General features: G+C 49.6%; 1 protein-coding gene across 1 annotated transcript in view; it reads left to right on the top strand.

Moving 5' to 3' along the window:
* Positions 1–4,114: 4,114 nt before the first annotated feature.
* Positions 4,115–18,143, top strand: part of LOC144732519 (FERM, ARHGEF and pleckstrin domain-containing protein 1-like) — a 101,954-nt gene continuing 87,925 nt past the window's right edge. The window contains 1 exon segment of the mRNA XM_078613926.1: positions 4,115–4,718. The gene's annotated coding sequence lies outside the window, so the exon portion shown is untranslated.

Genomic DNA, 18,143 nt, shown 5'->3' with positions numbered 1-18,143 from the left:
CCACTCACCAACTCACTAACTCACTCCACTCACCAACTCACTCCACTCACCCAACTCACTCCACTCACCCAACTCACTCCACTCACCAACTCACTCCACTCACCAACTCACTCCACTCACTCCACTCACCCAACTCACTCCACTCACTCAACTCACTCCACTCACTCCACTCACCAACTCACTCAACTCACTCCACTCACCAACTCACTCCACTCACTCAACTCACTCCACTCACTCCACTCACCAACTCACTCAACTCACTCCACTCACTCCACTCACTCCACTCACCAACTCACTCCACTCATCAACTCACTCCACTCACCAACTCACACAACTCACTCCACTCACTCCACTCACTCAACTTACTCCACTCACTCAACTCACCAACTCACTCCACTCATCAACTCACTCAACTCACTCCACTCACCAACTCACTCCACTCACTCCACTCACTCAACTCACCAACTCACTCCACTCACCAACTCACCCAACTCACTCCACTCACCAACTCACTCCACTCACCCAACTCACTAACTCACTCCACTCACCAACTCACTCCACTCACTCCACTCACCAACTCACTCCACTCACTCAACTCACTCCACTCACCAACTCACTCCACTTACTCAACTCACCAACTCACTCCACTCACCAACTCACTCCACTCACCAACTCACTCCACTCACCCAACACACTCCACTCACCAACTCACTCCACTCACCCAACTCACCCAACTCACTCCACTCACTCAACTCACCAACTCACTCCACTCACCAACTCACCCAACACACTCCACTCACCAACTCACTCCACTCACCAACTCACTCCACTCACCCAACACACTCCACTCACTCAACTCACCAACTCACTCCACTCACCAACTCACCCAACACACTCCACTCACCAACTCACTCCACTCACCAACTCACTCCACTCACCCAACTCACTCCACTCACTCAACATCACCAACTCACTCCACTCACCAACTCACTCCACTCACCCAACTCACTCCACTCACCCAACTCACCAACTCACTCCACTCACCAACTCACTCCACTCACCAACTCACCCCACTCACCCAACTCACTCCACTCACCAACTCACTCCACTCACCAACTCACCAACTCACTCCACTCACCCAACTCACCAACTCACTCCACTCACCAACTCACTCCACTCACCAACTCACCCCACTCACCCAACTCACTCCACTCACCAACTCACTCCACTCACCAACTCACTCCACTCACTCAACTCACTCCACTCACCCAACTCACCAACTCACTCCACTCACCAACTCACACCACTCACCAACTCACTCCACTCACCAACTCACCCAACTCACTCCACTCACCAACTCACTCCACTCACCCCACTCACCCAACTCACTCCACTCACCAACACACTCCACTCACCAACTCACTCCACTCACCCAACTCACTCCACTCACCAACTCACTTCACTCACCAACTCACTCCACTCACCAACTCACTCCACTCACCCAACTCACTTCACTCACCAACTCACTCCACTCACCAACTCACTCCACTCACCAACTCACTCACCAACTCACCAACTCACTCCACTCACCAACTCACCCCACTCACCCAACTCACCCCACTCACCAACTCACTCCACTCACCAACTCACTCCACTCACTCAACTCACTCCACTCACCAACTCACTCCACTCACCCAACTCACCAACTCACTCCACTCACCAACTCACCCAACGCACTCCACTCACCCAAGTCAATCAGTCTCTCACCTACTGCGTCTTAAACGTTGCTGTTTGTTGCTGGCCGCTTGGGCGTGTTTCAACATTTGGGGCACCGTGCTCCGTTGCAGACGGCTTGATGGTGGGGAGAGGGGGGGGAACGAGGGTTCTTCATCCAGCAGTGGATATATCATAGCTGACGACGGTGATGGCTATGACATGTTGATGATGCAATGGTCCCCATTCGTTGCTTCGAGGTTGGTGGCGTTGTTTGACTTTGTTTGTCTCGGCCGTCGAACAAACACTGCGGGTCACCGCATCATCGCGCACCGCTTCCAAACGCGCTTCCGCGGCCGTCTGGAACGTTCTCGGTTCCTTCCGATGTCAGCAGGCCACCGGAAGCTGTGTCGCGCGTTTAAATCATCTGGATCCAAAATTTTAAATTCTTTACCACTGTTTTTTTTTATGTGTTAGTTTGCCCCCCACCACCCCGCCCCTACGATGAGCACGGTTGGCTACGTACGGCGCGAAAGAAATTCAACAGAGTGCCAATGGGGCCGTCCATAAATCACGTCACGCACCTGGGAGGGGCGGGAGGTCAGACATTTGTGACGATGTGTGACAAGGGGGGAGGGGGTTGAGAAATGTGACGTCACATCAAAATGCGCAACTTTAAATATACATAGACAACACGTTCTACTTAAGTAAATAGAATTTGTAATAAATGTTTTCTCCTACAACATCAGAGTGCAGCGCCACATTAAATACGCAATACAATGACAATAGTTTAAAGCGATTTGAAGCATGTTTTACTTTTTTAAATGTAAATATGTTTTTTTTTGGGGGGGGGGGGGGCACAGCTTTGTGACGTCATATTTGAGGGGGGGTCTGACTTTTTGTGACGCCGTGTGACGAAGGGGGGGGGGGTAAAAAAATCTTTCAAAATCGCGTGACGTCATTTATGGACGGCCCCATACGTCTGTGAGTAACAACAGCAGGAGTAGATGGTTGCTTGCAGTCCCGTAGGGGGCAGAGCCCCCCCCCCAAACTCAGGTTAAGAGTCGCACCCCCCCCCCCCCCACACTTCAAAATTTTCCATCAAAAAAATGTTGGCACACAATCTAAACACTCATGGGGGGCCGTGACAACTTCTCATCGCACGATTGGGGTGGGGGGCAGAGCGTAATGCAGGCGAGAGACAGCAGCAGTGTCCGGTCACATCGCTCGCTCGCTCTGTTTTATTTACGATGCAGAAGAAACGGGAAGATGATCGGTGTAGTCGGCACTTTGCTTCGTTCATCATTTCGTCTTTTTAAATCCTTTATATTAAGTTCGCTTGCTTGCTTAGGACCGTGAAAATCTTTCGGTCGTTTTTTAACCCACTTCCCGTGATCCAATCGAGCTGACATTTTCCACACAGACTCGTTGTGCGTGACAATGCATTTTCTTGAAAAAAAATTCCAAAATTTTACACTGTTTAGGGAATTTTTAAAAAATATTTAATTACCAATTGCTTAATGCTGCCAGACAATCATCTGACCCATAGGTGGCAGCCATCTCAAGCCAGAGGACGAGAGGACTCTAGCCGCCCCGATGCCACGCATATAAAGGATTTATAGTGAAAAACTTTGTTTTTACGGGTTAATTTTTTTGTTTTTTTTTCAATGCTTTGCTTTATGTGCCCCCCCCCCCCCGTTTTAATGAAATATTTCACGAAAGATTTCACGCTCTGCTCTCCTCCTTCATAACCCTTTTAGGTTCGCAGTTGTTTTTTTTGTTTCAATGATGTTAATAAACACAGAGGGTTTGATTCAATAACGTAGTTGTCTTGATTTAAAGCTTTCGTGACTGCAGGGATTCATATTCTATAATATAAAATAATATAAATATGATTTTATTATTTCCCTTCTACGTGACTTTACCGAAAGAACCAAGAATATAAAGTAGTTGTCGTGCTGAAGTGCCCGTGCTTAATGTGCGTGTTTCGACGATTTACCTTCTCAAACAAAAAGAAAATCTGCCCGCGTCTCGCAATAACCCCAAGAAAGGCGATCAGGCACCCCCCAGGTAAAGACGAACCACCACTGCCTGAGTTTAACATCGGACTCGTACCCATATTCTTAGGTTTTTTTCGGTAAAGTCACGTAGGTAAAAAAATCTAAATTAATAAAAGTAAAATAAAAATTAAATAAAAATGTAATAAAAATCACGACGTTTCGGAGGCAACACAAGCTTCCGTCTTCAGGTGGAACCGTCACAGCACGCTTGCTGTAATCGTTGTACCACACCCCCACGACTCCCCCATGCATCTCCTCTTCACATGCAGGCGAGGCTGGTTAGGTTTGCGTTGGGGAGCTTTCGAACTTGTGGCCAATCAGACGCGCTCGCCTTGGCAGTGTCGCACCCCCGCATCATTCTCGGACTCTCCCTCCCCCATCGCTTTTTGTGTGCAACTCTCTCCATCTCCTCCGGCTCTCGCCTCGCTCGCCCTTCCCCCTTGCATCTCTCTCTCTCATCTCTCTCTCCTTTAACTCTCTCTCTCCTCTTTCTCTCTCCCCTGCCCGCCCGCTCCGCGCGTTCACGATGGCGCTAGCGGCGACGCAGCCACTCGCTTCGTGAGTGGCAGCGCGACTCAGCGAACGAAGAAACGAAGGAAGAAGCGAACGAACTTAAAGGGACCCCCAGGGGGGGGGGGGGCGAGAGCAGCTGAACGACGACGACTCATTCGCCCGCGTCTTTTGTCGACGAACGTGCAACATCGCCGTCGTCCGTAACCCTCTTCATCTTCCTATCAGACAAACTTACCACCGCCACCACCGCCATCATCATCGTAGTCGTAGTAGTCGGCACCGTGAACGTCCTCGCAACCATCAAGCAAACCGGCTCGCCAGCGAGCAACTTGGCCGCGTTCACCTTGGCGGCGACTGCGTGTTGAGTAGCGTTGGATATCCCATCGTCACCGTCACCCACGTTTGGATAAAAGTGTCGCGTACAAGAGCGGGGTAAGCGTTGTGTGTCTGTCCGTCTGTCTGTCTGCGTGGCCACAAAGACAAAGGTGCCCCGCGTAGCCTGTAACAGACTGTTGGGGCAAGAGCCTTTGGCGAGCGGCACCTCTGTGCAGGCCGGCACGGCGCACGGGAGGGGGGTGGGGTGGACTGCACCGCGTCCCGGCCGTCTTTGTTTCCCCAGTGGCGATGTTTTAACTACACACTCAGTTGAGGCCGAGGCGACCTAGGGGAGCCCCAGGACCGGTTCAGACAATTGTCAGAACGGTTTGGGCCGTGAGCGGGAATCGAACTCGGGGTGGCCAGGTTCGTAGTGTAGCATATTCTTAGGTTTTTTCGGTAAAGTCACGTAGGTAAAAATTTTAAATAAAAATTAATAAAAGTAAAATAAAAATCACGACGTTTCGGAGGCAACACAAGCTTCCTAGTGTAGCGCTAACCGCTGCACCACCGCTCCTCGAGACGGCGAGTGGGTGACCAGAACCACGCCCGGCCGCCTTTGTCTCCCCAGTGATGTTTACACACCGTGACAGGTCACTTTCGTTTAAGCGAAGCCTGGGACCGGTTCAAGATATTCCTAATCGATGTTTGGCTGTGAAATCGAACTCGATTGTCCCAGTGGGCTAACCGCTGTGCCACCGCTCCACGCACTATTGACTGAACACACACCACGTACTTTAAGATAACGATCTACAAACATGCGCATGACAAAGCAGATGGTTGTTGTTAATGATGATGTTGTGATTCTACGGATTGTAAGGTTAATTGATATGAGTTTGGGCGTCACGGTGGCTAGGAGATGTTAACTACCTCGCCTGGTATGCAGGAGGTCGTGGGTTCGATCCCGGCCCTGACGCCTGCTGCTGTATATTTGGAGTTTGTGGTGTCTCTCTCCCTGTGGTGAGATGTTAACCACCTCGCCTGGTATGCAGGAGGTCGTGGGTTCGATCCCGGCCCTGACGCCTGCTGCTGTGTATTTGGAGTGTGTGGTGTCTCTCTCCCTGTGGTGAGATGTTAACCACCTCGCCTGGTATGCAGGAGGTCGTGGGTTCGATCCCGGCCCTGACGTCTGCTGCTGTGTATTTGGAGTTTGTGGTGTCTCTCTCCCTGTGGTGAGATGTTAACCACCTCGCCTGGTATGCAGGAGGTCGTGGGTTCGATCCCGGCCCTGACGCCTGCTGCTGTATATTTGGAGTTTGTGGTGTCTCTCTCCCTGTGGTGAGATGTTAACCACCTCGCCTGGTATGCAGGAGGTCGTGGGTTCGATCCCGGCCCTGACGCCTGCTGCTGTGTATTTTGAGTTTGTGGTGTCTCTCTCTCTCTCTCCACGTGTACGCGTGGATTTATCCCTCCATGGCTGCCATGAACGTCCACATGATGACAATCCACCTCTCGTTGAGCTATCATTTGTGGCCTGGTCGCTTCTGAAAAAGAGCTAAAGAGCTCAGGGGGCCTTACCTGATAAAATAAAGGTTATAGTCTTTAGATTTCTGTATGCATTGTTATGATCGAGTAGAGCAGTCTACGTTCTGCGTTCAGACCGTGATCTCCAAAAGTTTTACCATGCACAGGTGATGATTGGGGAATGTGATTGATCCTTTGAATGGTGTGATTAAAGATTTTAAATGTAATTCAATGAGTTCGTTTGTGTATCATCGAAATACACAGTCGGATAATCAATCGCCCCACAAAATGGTTAATTTGCACGCATTGATTATTTTTAGATCGTGTTTGTTGCGACGCGCCTGTGAAATGTGACACGGATTTTAAAGATCCGTGATATTAGATTATGTATGCGTGATTTTAAAAAAAAATTGTTATTATTTCAGACAGTGATCCGCACAAGAGTACTTCGAAAGAGCGAGTGCTTGTTACCGGCGGTTCTGTGGATTGTATGCGATTCGTGTTGTGTGGGCATTGACTTCAACGCGTGTCTAATGATTGCACACATCCTTGGGATGTTGTAGATGTCGTGATGGTCTGGATTGTAAGTGATGTGGATTGTAGCGCCTGCGTGTGATTATTTGACACAATGCTTCCATTGAAGACACGTGCAAAGAATAGAATTGCCTCGCAGCATCGGTGCCTTCGTGTATTTACTGCGGACGTAACTTTAAAGACAACCAAGAGAGTGTATTGTGCTGCGCCTATGTGTTTGAGAAGCGGGGGGTCATTGCCCGAAACGTCGCCTATTGCGCATAGGCGACCGTTCATTTCACGACCACAGTTGCTGTTATCGAAGAATGTTGAGTTTGTTATCTGTGGTTCTTCACCGCTGCCAATGGCAGCAGCAAGCAGCATCGCCAATTTGAGTGCAGGATGTTCAAGCCATGTTGACGTACTCTCTCTCGTCTTGACGAGTGTACGCGGTTTGAATTATCGCGCTAATGAGACTAATAAACTGCGTGCAATATAATACACACACACACGTACGCTTAGACAATGATTGATGCTGTAAAGAGGATATTTAGGTGTGTAGACGATTGTTGCTGCTGCTGCTGCACAATCGCTTTGATTGCAAACGATCACGGGCTGTGTGAACGTTGGCGTGAGATTAGTTGGACAGGGCTTTCGCGTGAGCTCAATTTTTTTTATTTTTGTTAAAAACATTTTTCGCTCTCAATAATGGCCACGTTCAGCGTTCGTGCTTTGCTTGGAGCCAATTGTTGTAACCGCACAAGGCGAAGTACAAACGATCAGTGATTCCATTTCGGAGTTTCGCCAGGCAGGCCCCCGATGCGAGGACATAATTCGTTGTTGTATATTTGAGTATCTATTTTGGGGGGGGGTGTGTGGGGGACGAACGGTGGCGCAGTGGTTAGCGCACTGGCCTATCAACCCGGGCTGTTTTTTCCCCGAGTTCGACCCCGTGTCACGGCTGCTTATATCCCTGAAGCCCTCTCTCGTGGCCAGCGGTCGGTTCCTCCACCGTGGCATTTTCCTCCCTGGACGTATTGCCATCGTACGCAAGAATTGAAGTGGCGAGCGATGTACGAAACGGTCCTGGGTCCTCACCCCCCCCACCTCCTTCACCAAACCGCACTGACCAGCGTGGTGAAGTATGGTCAAACAACCAACCACCATGGCCGAAACGACGCAAGCAGGTATTCGTTCAGCAGTGGATTGACAGAGGCAGCTGTTTGTTATTAATATGGCACACGTGTGTGTGTGTGTGATTTAGTTGCATGTTGATGTCAAATAACATTTCAATACCGTAAGTTGACATTGTACGTTTGCGGGGTAGTCCAGATGTCGTGTGACTCTCATATGATTCTCCAAAAACGCGATATTAATTTTTTAAAGTAAGGTTTATTTAAAACAGAAACGAATCTCCAATGGGAAAAAAAATGTTAGCGGTCAATTAACTGGGGGGGGTCACAATACATCTGGACCCCACCCTGTACTGTGTAACCTTAACAAGCTAATGTCTCGACGTTGACCCAAGGAAGCCTCGCTGGGTCTCGTGACGTCTTCTCAGCAGGGCCCCGCGTGTGGTTTCTTGGAAAGCTGGGCACCACGGACACACACACAGCACAACACTTTTACTGTTGCCGTTTGTGTTTTCTCGTCAAAAGACAGACGGTGGATGTAGGCAGTGGACAGTCACTGGGCCCATTAATCAATTAAACATGTCCCTGATGCCTAAACACGAGCTCAGGTTGCATGCATACCGTGAGCTCCATCACCCACCCCACGCCCCGTATCTCATTGCTCACTTCAGTACCAAGCCCTTGTTGATTACAATGGTGACAGTCACCCACGTGTGTCGTGAGGTTCACTTGAATACACGCAGCAATTCTTGCAGTGCCTCCCCCCTCTCCTCTCCGAGCCTCTTTGGCGGCTTGCGTGAATTGGTACGGGATGATTAGCGTCGTTTTATTTGTGCGGAGGTGTGGTGGGGAGTTATGTTTGTTTTTAATTTTTGGAACCACAATTGCTGAGCACGGTCCCAAAGGCCCCAGAACGTCAAAGCGGCCAGTAACAAACAGCACACCGCCAGAGTACGTAGCCAACCGCGTGCGCTCATCGGAGGTGCGAGATGTCACCTACGCGGCATCGAGAGAGTTTGCGAGAGCAGGCGAAAAAACACGGTGATGAAATAAAAGGGAAATAGGGTGGGGAGCCCCAATGGTGTGTGGGCGACCGTGAGTCAGTCAACTCTCGATTTAAAGCTTTCGTGACTGCAGGGATTCATCTTCTTGGTTCTTTCACGTAGAAGGGAGATAATAAAATAATAAAAATTAAACATAATAAAATAATATTTTATGATGTTTTATTTGTATTATTGTATTATCTCCCTTCTACGTGGCTTTACCAAGAAGATCAGTCAACTCTGTTGTGTGATCTTGTTTAAAGGGGGGTGGGTGGGGGGAGGTTGGGCATTACAAATACTCAGGGGGAGCAGGACACAGTCAATGTTAAACAAACTTTAAACAAACACGAGGTGCTCAACGGAATGAGTAAGGATACCATCTGCTCTTGTCTGTCGTGAGTTTTGCTCTCTCGCTCGCCCGCTGCGTGTGTGTACGGGGAGAGGCTGCGACGCCCATCGCTTAATTGACGGCAGGAAGTCGAGTAGAAGCTTTCGTGGCTTAACGACTTCTCGATTGACCTATTGCGGTTCTACGAAAGCAATTCCATCGTTTGCAAACGACAACAAAAAATTGTTCGAGAACCCAATACACAACGCAAACATCAAAGAGGGGCACAGAGGCCATGAGCGCGTAACGAATCATTATTTTTAGCAATTTAAAGTAGCAACCCGAATGTAACTGAATCTCAAGATGCTTTCAAAAAATAATTGGCAGCGCTTTCTGTCGATCTACTTCTGGACGAAGACCATCCCCATTCTATACTGGACCATCTGTGACAAAGAGCTTGCTAGCTCATCGGATTCCTCCAGTCTGAATAAAGATTCCGATTCTGATTTTGCGTTGGTCACGGAGAATAGTGCTTGAGGCCAGCCAGACGCTCCAGGGCTGGACCCAGTATCGAATGGCAGTTGTCTTAAACTAAACTTGTTATTTTACCAGGTAAGGCCCACTGAGCTACGTAGCTGTTTTTCAGAAGCGACCTGGCCACACAAATGATAGCTCAACTAAGTGGCTGATCACATGGAAATGTATAGCAGACAAGCACTCTAAACGCGTGATGTTTTGAAATGTGGGGGGAAAAACCGGAGGACCTGGAGAAAAATCCACGCGACCACAGGGAGAACATGCAAACTTCAAATATACAGCAGGCATCAGGGGTCAGATTCGAACCCACGACCTCTGGTATACCAGCCGGGGGAGCTAACATATCGCCTCTGCATCTTGACTTGGAGGTCAATGAGTCGTGGGGACAGATCGAGAGCGAGGGGTGGCCACCATACCTGCCTGCAAGACACACCACTCGCCAGTCGCTCACTCAGGGGGCGCGGGGCGGGGTGGGGGTGCAGAACGAAAGGACCATGCATGCGGTAAATGCCACCCGCCGTTCGTGCCTGCCACGGCCGACCTGATTCGCGGGCCGAAAGTAAAACCTGCGCACCCCCGCGGCTCGATGCTCATCCAATGAAACGTCTTCACATTTTTTTTCTAGATTTGAAGCTTTCGTGACTGCAAGGATTCATATTCTTAGGTTTTTTCGGTAAAGTCACGTAGGTAAAACATTAAAATTAATAAAAGTAAAATAAAAAAAATAAAAAAACACATTTTGTTCCAAGTGGCCGCCGGTTAGCGAGGGCTGCCACCGTGGGTGTCTCGGCACGCGCACGGCGGACTCAGGAATCCAGAGGTCGCCGTTTTCAACTGCCACCTTCCGGCAGAGGTCGCAAACGGGTTTTGATTCCTTACCCGTACCCGGCCGCACCAGGGTCGCAAACGGGTACCCGTATCCGGCCGCACCAGGGTCGCAAACGGGTACCCGTATCCGGCCGTACCCGTACCCAGCCGGGTACGGGTATCGGGTACCTGATTGCGACCTCTGGGATGAAGCCATGTTGCAGGCACGGGTAGGTTGATTCTAGGAACTTGAATTGTGAGAAGAGACAAGACGTTGGGAAATGAGTGACAAACGGTTACTCACCAGTGACTCACGGTCTACCCGTACCCGGCCGCACCAGGGTCGCAAACGGGTACCCGTACCCGGCCGGGTACGGGTAGCCGGGTATCGGGTAGGGTACGGGTATCGGGTACCCGGTTGCGACCTCTGCCTTCCGGCTCGGCGCTTGAACAAATGGGGGGGGGGGCAGGTTTCTCCTGCTACGCCCTTCACCGTGACACCTCTTGCTCACCCATGGGTTCACCACAATGTGGGCGAGTCGCGTGCGTTTTGGGGGCAAAGCGCGGGCGTGTGCCCACCGTTTCCAACACGTCTGGCTAATGTGGAAAAGTAGATCAGAGTATCCTCTAGAGCAGTTGGCGTGAGCGAGCTAATTGCAGGGCTACGCTTTTACCCATTACGACACTCGCTGCAATGCGAGCTCATTTTGTTGGGTCGTGTTCACGAGGCCAGCTTTTTGGGGTTCAAGGTCTTGGGTTTACGATGCCATCTTACTTGCGAGCAGATAACGTCAACGGGCAGTATTTCTACACAAGTCCTTCCTATTGATTTTGTCTTGCGTCCTGTCTGCTCGGCCAAAGAATACACATTGGACTTTTAATGAAGGGAAACGTCGCATAGGGTCTTCCGGTCCAAAAACTACAAAATGTGGCTATTACAAAGGAATTAAGAACACTCGTGGTGGTGTTTTTCATCATAACGCTGCCAGCTGATGGAATGGCATATTTTTTTTGAACAACATAAGCCTCCTACGTCCTTAAGTGTTTCAGAATCTTTATTTATCCTGGAGAAATGTGTTTTTTTTTCCACGGATGTCCAGTACGGGGGCCGGGTCAGGAAGTCGCTGTGGGGGTAACGGTCGGCGCGTTGAACTACGAACGCAAAGGTCGCCGGCTCGATTGACATCTCTGGGTACGGCACTTTGGCACAACGCCACGAGTTTCTTGAAATTCCCAACGCCTCTGCCCGCACGGCGGCGTCGTGTTTAATGGGCGGTGCGTCGCAGTTTTTCGCGAGGTGTGTAGGGTCTTGTGGCGGGCGGAGTTAAGTGGTCCAGTACGCCCAGCTTTTTCCCAGATATCTTTCGAGGGTGGAAGAGTAGGCCAAAACCAAAAATATTGTAGAGCGGCTCTCTCTACAGCTCCCTTTGGTTGAGGCTTTTTTTGTTGCCAGCAAGAAGTGTGAGCCAGTGATTGCTGGGCTGTGCGGCTCTACCTGTCACCGATAGCAAGCTTTTGTTTGACTTATTGGTGTCTTGTGCATTTTAAAATAGTTGACTTGCCACAATTACTTTCGTGTCCTAAGTCTGTTGTTGTGTCCTGTATCTCCGTAGTCATTGTGGCGAATGGTATTTGGGCAAAGTGCAGTTCTTGGTTTGAAAACTGTTAAATACAGGATTTGACCGTTTAAGGGATGGAACGGTGGTGCAGAGGTCTGTGCGCTGTGAGTTCGATTCCCAACCACAGCGAACATGAGCGCCGAGTGATATCTGAACCGGTCAACCCATGCTGACCAGCGTGCTAAAGAGTGATGGAACATCCTCCACGCCCGACACGGCATGGGGCGAGAGGGCCATCATCCAGCAGTCGATTGACAAAGGACTGCGAATTATCATCATCATCATCACCATAATGTTTTTATTACTTCGTTGGACATTTTCCAGAAATATTTTGTGGGTTTTTTTATATTCTTCGGACTCCACTGTGCTCTGAATCACAGCCAGCTGGTATGGGAGTGATTTCAGTGGCTGTTTAATTCTTGATTCATTTTTGTTTAACGCAGCGACTCACAGTTGTGCGAGCGCTGCATAGCTGTTGCATGACTGAAGGTTTGGAGGTCCCAATACAGTCAGAATTCGAATATTTATTTATGCTGGAGGAATCTGATGAGCTATGAAGCTCTTTTACAGATGTCCAGTAGGGAGACTGATGGCCTTAATCTAAGTTGTCTTGTGGTTGTTGTTGTTGTTGTTTTACTTGCATCCCACTGGGAGTTTTACACACAGCGTTGGTGTACGTTGCTTTTTCTGCAATATTTTGCTGTCTTTTCTTGGATTTTCTGTTTGCACTTAGTCACTTTAAGATGTTTTCTTGTTCATGTTTTTGTCTTTTGTTTGTTGCGATTGCACCCGATTCAAGAGCCGATCGGCTCACAGGGCTATACCAAATGAATGAAAACTGAAAAAAAACTGAAGGGGCAGGTCAGAAGATTACAACAACAAACGGTACCAAAACACGATAAGACTGCAAAGTATAGGAAAGGTAAGTAAATCACTTTAAAAAAATAAAATTAAAACTAAACTTTTTTTTACCTTACCAGGTAAAGCCCACTGAGCTATTCGCTTCTTTCTCAGCAGCGACCTGGCCCACAGACGATAGCTCACCAAAGTGGCTCACCACGTGGCGATTTGTACATTTATCACAGAAAAATAATCTTAAGTAATCTCAACGCACGTTGAGTCTAAATGTGGAGGGAAAAACCGGAGGAGCACCTGGGGTGGGTGAGGAATGTCATCCCGGGACACTCATCATACCCACAGCCCTCTCACGTCCTCCTGCTCGCCTTGCTCCTCTCTGTGAAAACAGGAAACCATTACCTGCTGCACACAGCTTTGTTTTGGATTTTGGATCACCGACGTTTATTTAATTTTAAAAAATACAATATAAAACATGCGGGAGGTTTCACCCGTTTCGGTCGTATACTCTCGTTCAACTGTGAAGACGTGCACAATCGTGGCCATCATCCCGAACTGGCATTTTTCTAGGGCATGGCATGTTAACAAGTCAGGGCTGCAATGCAGATATAAACTATTTGTGCACTTTTTTATGTTCAGGGAGAAATACTCGCAAAGTGCCACAGTAATCGGACGTGCCCGGGCGAACCGACTCCTCCATCCGCGCTGCGATGGTGCCTTGGTTTTCCACGCACGTGTCAAACCATTGACTTGTTCCAATACATAAGCCATGCTCTCTGAGTATATCCAGGGTAAATGGGGGAACAGATATCCAGGTTTCAAGAATCCGAGGTGCTAACCGGGGATTCGCTCATTAATCCTGGGGCGGGGGGGGGGCCACGGCTAACCCCAGATATTTGGAAGAATTTGCCAAATAACTCCGTTTATCTGTAGCCTGGACCCCGAATATTTGGATGGCCACATCCCCCAGATATTTGGAATAGAGAAATGGGGTTTGCCAACCCCGGATAAATTAATTCGCGTCGTTTGATTGAAATAACTTTGAAACCGACACTCCTTATTTATTGCCGGATTATAAAGTCCAGGTGACTAAGCGGTCGAGCAAACGGCTCGCAATCGGAAGATTGTGGGTTCAAATCCTGTTTGGGGGTTGACTCAGCCGCTTGTCATTCTTCTGGGGGTCAATAAAAGAAGCCATTGCATTGTGGGGAAGTAAACTGTGTGGTCGTTATATGGATTGACCCCCTCCCCGCCCGCCATAGGAGCGTGGCATTTCCGCCATCAGCTCTGCAGGGCTGTAAACACGAGGAGATGAACACCAATGCCTCAATGGCCATTTGACGTGGGGGGTGGTGGTGGGGGTGGGGAGGTGCCACCCACGTGGGGAGTTTGCGAGGGAGCGGCGGGTTACGGTGGGGGGAGGCAGACAGCCGGCATCACGTGTCTCGCGCGGGGCACCACTTGTTAAAACTTTTCAGGGAAAGAAACGTAAAGTTTTAAAATTAGCCTTGGCAGTGGGCCCAACTGTGCTGGCTGCTGGCTGGCTTTATTTGGACAGGGAGCGAAACGCTGGGGCTTTTGAAACGCATCGGAGAGCACCCTTGTTTTGGATGTCGGGTGTTGCTAGCTTGATCGTCGTCATCTTTGCAAAAACAAATATTTGAAGGTCGTCAAAAGCAAGACTGGAAACCGACAGCACCGTGATGCTGTCATTTATCAAGTGACCGAAGCGGACGCGTACCCTTGCGGTGATCTTCAGCTGTGATCTCGGAAAAAAACAATGTAGGGAGCAGAGAAGGCTTTAGAGACAAAATCTGAATCTTTAATGATGCTGGAGGAGGAATCCGATGCGCTATAAAGCTCCTTTTTCACAGATGTCCAGTAAGGGGTGCGTCGGAAAGTTGCGACAACAAACAATACAAAAAAACACGAGTGCAAAGTCTATGAAAATGAAGCAAATAACGAATAAATAACAAAAATAGACCGAGGGGGAAGAATAGGAGCGGAATAGGAAGAGGAAAAACAACATAGGGGGGGGGGGGGGTTGATGGTGTCAAGGTGAGGTCGCGCGATTGGGGGAAAAAGTTTGGATGAGAAGCGAATCGACGAAGGGGGAGACGCCACTCAAAAAGTCGTCTATCCCGTAGCCGCAGTGGGCCTGGAGGTGCCCACCGATGCCTCCGTTGGCTGTCGGCCCTCTCCGCGTTGGCCCGTCCCAGCGGTCTTTGTCAGGCGCCGGGCCGGCTCATTAGTCCATGCTGTCCGCGAGCTCGCTAGCTCGCTAGCTCAGGGGGCCGGCAACCAAAGTAACAAGAAGAGCCAATTTTTTTTCTCGAATTCGATCAAATAAAATCGCTCAATATTTCAAGAGCCGCAATGGACCATGTGGCGAAACGGCGGTGGGTCCCTTGATAAGTAACATCGCGTAGCGGCCCCTTCAAGAGCCGCATGCGGACTCCGGAGGCGCAGGTTTGCCGAGCCCCTGCGCTGGCTTGTGCGATTGATCAAAACGACGGCGCGGTTTCGTCATTTTCCTGATCGCGATATTACCCGCTGCAGTGCCTGTCGCTGTTTGCCGTGAACGTGTTCGCAATTATCACAGTGGTGTGGAATGCCCTCGCGTACCTCGAGACACCGATGGTTTGAGGGATGTAATGGAACGAGGCGCGATTTCCAAATACTGGGCAGTACCGTCGTGAGCCGAAAGCCCATTGGTCTGCGTGAGAATGAATGCTTTCACGGTCCCTGTGTACGTAACACAGCTTCGTAGCTCATCGGATCGATCACTCGTGCTAAACCCTTAAGCAGAACACACAGGAAGCCAAAGAGGGAGCCCTGCAAATGCTTGCTCACAATGCTGCCGATAGAAGGGCCTTCACTCGAGTGATCTCTGTGGAGGGTGATCGGTTGACTCATCCACGTTGACCAGACATGTTGGAAGAGGTGGGCGTGTACCCACGCTTGACCCCACCACACACGACCGTCATCTACCTCTGCCGGTGTACCCACTTATAGCCACAAGCGGCGAGATGTTAACTACCTCGCCTGGTGTCCAGGAGGTCGTGGATTTAATCCCGAACCTTGACGCCTGCTGTATGTTTGGGGTTTGAATGCTCTGTCCGTGGTCGTGTGGATTTTTCTCCGGATCGTCCGGGTTATTCCCTTCACATTTGGAATCAACGTCACGCGCCAAGTGTATTTGGCTGCTGGACACTTCCACGTGATAAGCCACTTGGTTGAGTCGTCGTTTGTGTGACCAGGTCGCTTCTGAAAAAGAGCTAGATAGCTCGGTGGACCTCACCTTTTCAAATAAAAAAAAGAGTTTTCACTACTGCTGGGTGGATAGAGGTCGTGGGGATGGGGGTGATTTGCATTATGGGATGAGCGCTCAGCTGTTTAAGGAGGAGTTCCACTGCTGAATTATATTTTTTCTGCTCGAGGACGACCGCTTGTGTTGCGATCGAAACGTCGTGATTTATTTTATTTTATACCAACGTGACTTTACCGGAAGAACCAAAGAGTATGCGAAAGAGAGCGTTGCAAAAATAACAACGTGCAGTGCTGTAGCCTTTCTTTGAAACGTCGAGCACGGAGATCAAATCGGACCGGCATCCTCTGGACTGCGACTCGAGTACGCGTGACCTCCAATTAGTCGCTACGTATGGTGCGAAAGAAGTGCAACATACATACATTACACACCACAAAAAGCATCACACTGTAGAAAACAAAACGAACTGTAAATGGGTTTAGTATTGTTCATGGCGATCGGGGTGGGCCTGTTATCGATTCGCAGAACTTTCCCGGCCCATCTGTGCCGTTGCACTATCTTAGGTGTGTTCTTTCGACCTTTGTCACTGTCCCATCATCGCTGACTCGCTGAATGCAGCCACCCTGTCTGAGGGCTGTAAAGTCCACGCTGCTTTGTGCCAAGCCAAGGGACCTACGCCGCCGGTTGAGAACGGCACAGAACGCGGCGTGCCCAGCCGTGGTGGAGCGGAACCCCTCTTCGATGATTATCCTTGTTCTGAACTTGCGAGAATCCTATACTATACACGGACGCGTTGCCCCGAAGTCCACGGCGAGGTCTAAAGTCCGCGCCGGCAATGATCGCGAACGAGGGTCGAGTCAAAGTGGCCAGCTGCTCTAGTTTGTGGTGATGACAGTAAGGTCGCACTCATTTAAACACATTCCTGCGGAGGGAGCTGGTAGGAACGTTGGGTTGCTCGGTCAATTTGCCAGGGTCAACGGCGGCGTGGTGTATTCCGCAAATATGGCCGACTGTGAGGGCGGGCACAAGCCGGCGTGAGTAGGTTAAACGTTGAGTTTTATAAGGGCACCACGGGGTGACCAGCCCCTCCCCACCCAGCCCCACCCCTCCCACCCCCCACCCAGCCCCACCCTCCCCACCCAGCCCCTCCCGACCCTCCCCATCCACCCAGCCCCTCCCCACCCTCCCCATCCAGCCCCACCCTCCCCACACAGCCCCTCCCTGCACGACGGAAACAATAATCCCCTGTGGGCTGGTGGAACAGGAGATTCCTACCAGTAGAAGGTCGCACTTATTACACATAAATGTCCTTGCCACAAATGAGCCACAATACCTTGTTGATCTCATCAAGGAATATCAACCACCACGTGAACTACGGGTCAGCCTCGCAGCGGCTGTTGGCTGGCCATCGAACAAAGACGGTGACTGCATCCGCCGCCTTCGGATGCGCTTCTGCGGCCGTCTGGAACGCTCTTCCGATGTTAGGAAGCCACTGGAGCTATGCACTTTTAAATCGTCTAGATTGAAGCTTAATTCTTTAAAACTGCTTTTTGTGTTTAGTTTGTTGTCCTTCCCCCGCACTTATGATTAGCGTGGTTAGCTACATACAGTAAATATTTTATTTTGAAAAATCCGATGAGCTATGAAGCTCTTTATCACAGATGTGCAGTCGTAGCAGGTCAGAAAGCTAAGCAAAATCATAAAAAAATGTATACATATAAATAAAGTACATAAATTCCCAAGCTTCGGCAAGGCAGTAAAACAACAGCAAAAATATTGTGTGCTGTATAAATTTGTACATATCCATATATACACTATTACATATGTATACTGTTTAGATTTACATAAGCGACATAAATATTTCCAAAAACGAGTAATTATTGCTCTGGTTTGTGCCAGGGGAAGTCTTTAATCG

This window comes from Lampetra planeri, chromosome 43 (genome assembly GCF_965212315.1).
Source record: "Lampetra planeri chromosome 43, kcLamPlan1.2.h2, whole genome shotgun sequence".
Classification (NCBI taxonomy): domain Eukaryota; kingdom Metazoa; phylum Chordata; class Hyperoartia; order Petromyzontiformes; family Petromyzontidae; genus Lampetra; species Lampetra planeri.
This window is presented reverse-complemented; position numbering and strand designations above follow the sequence as displayed.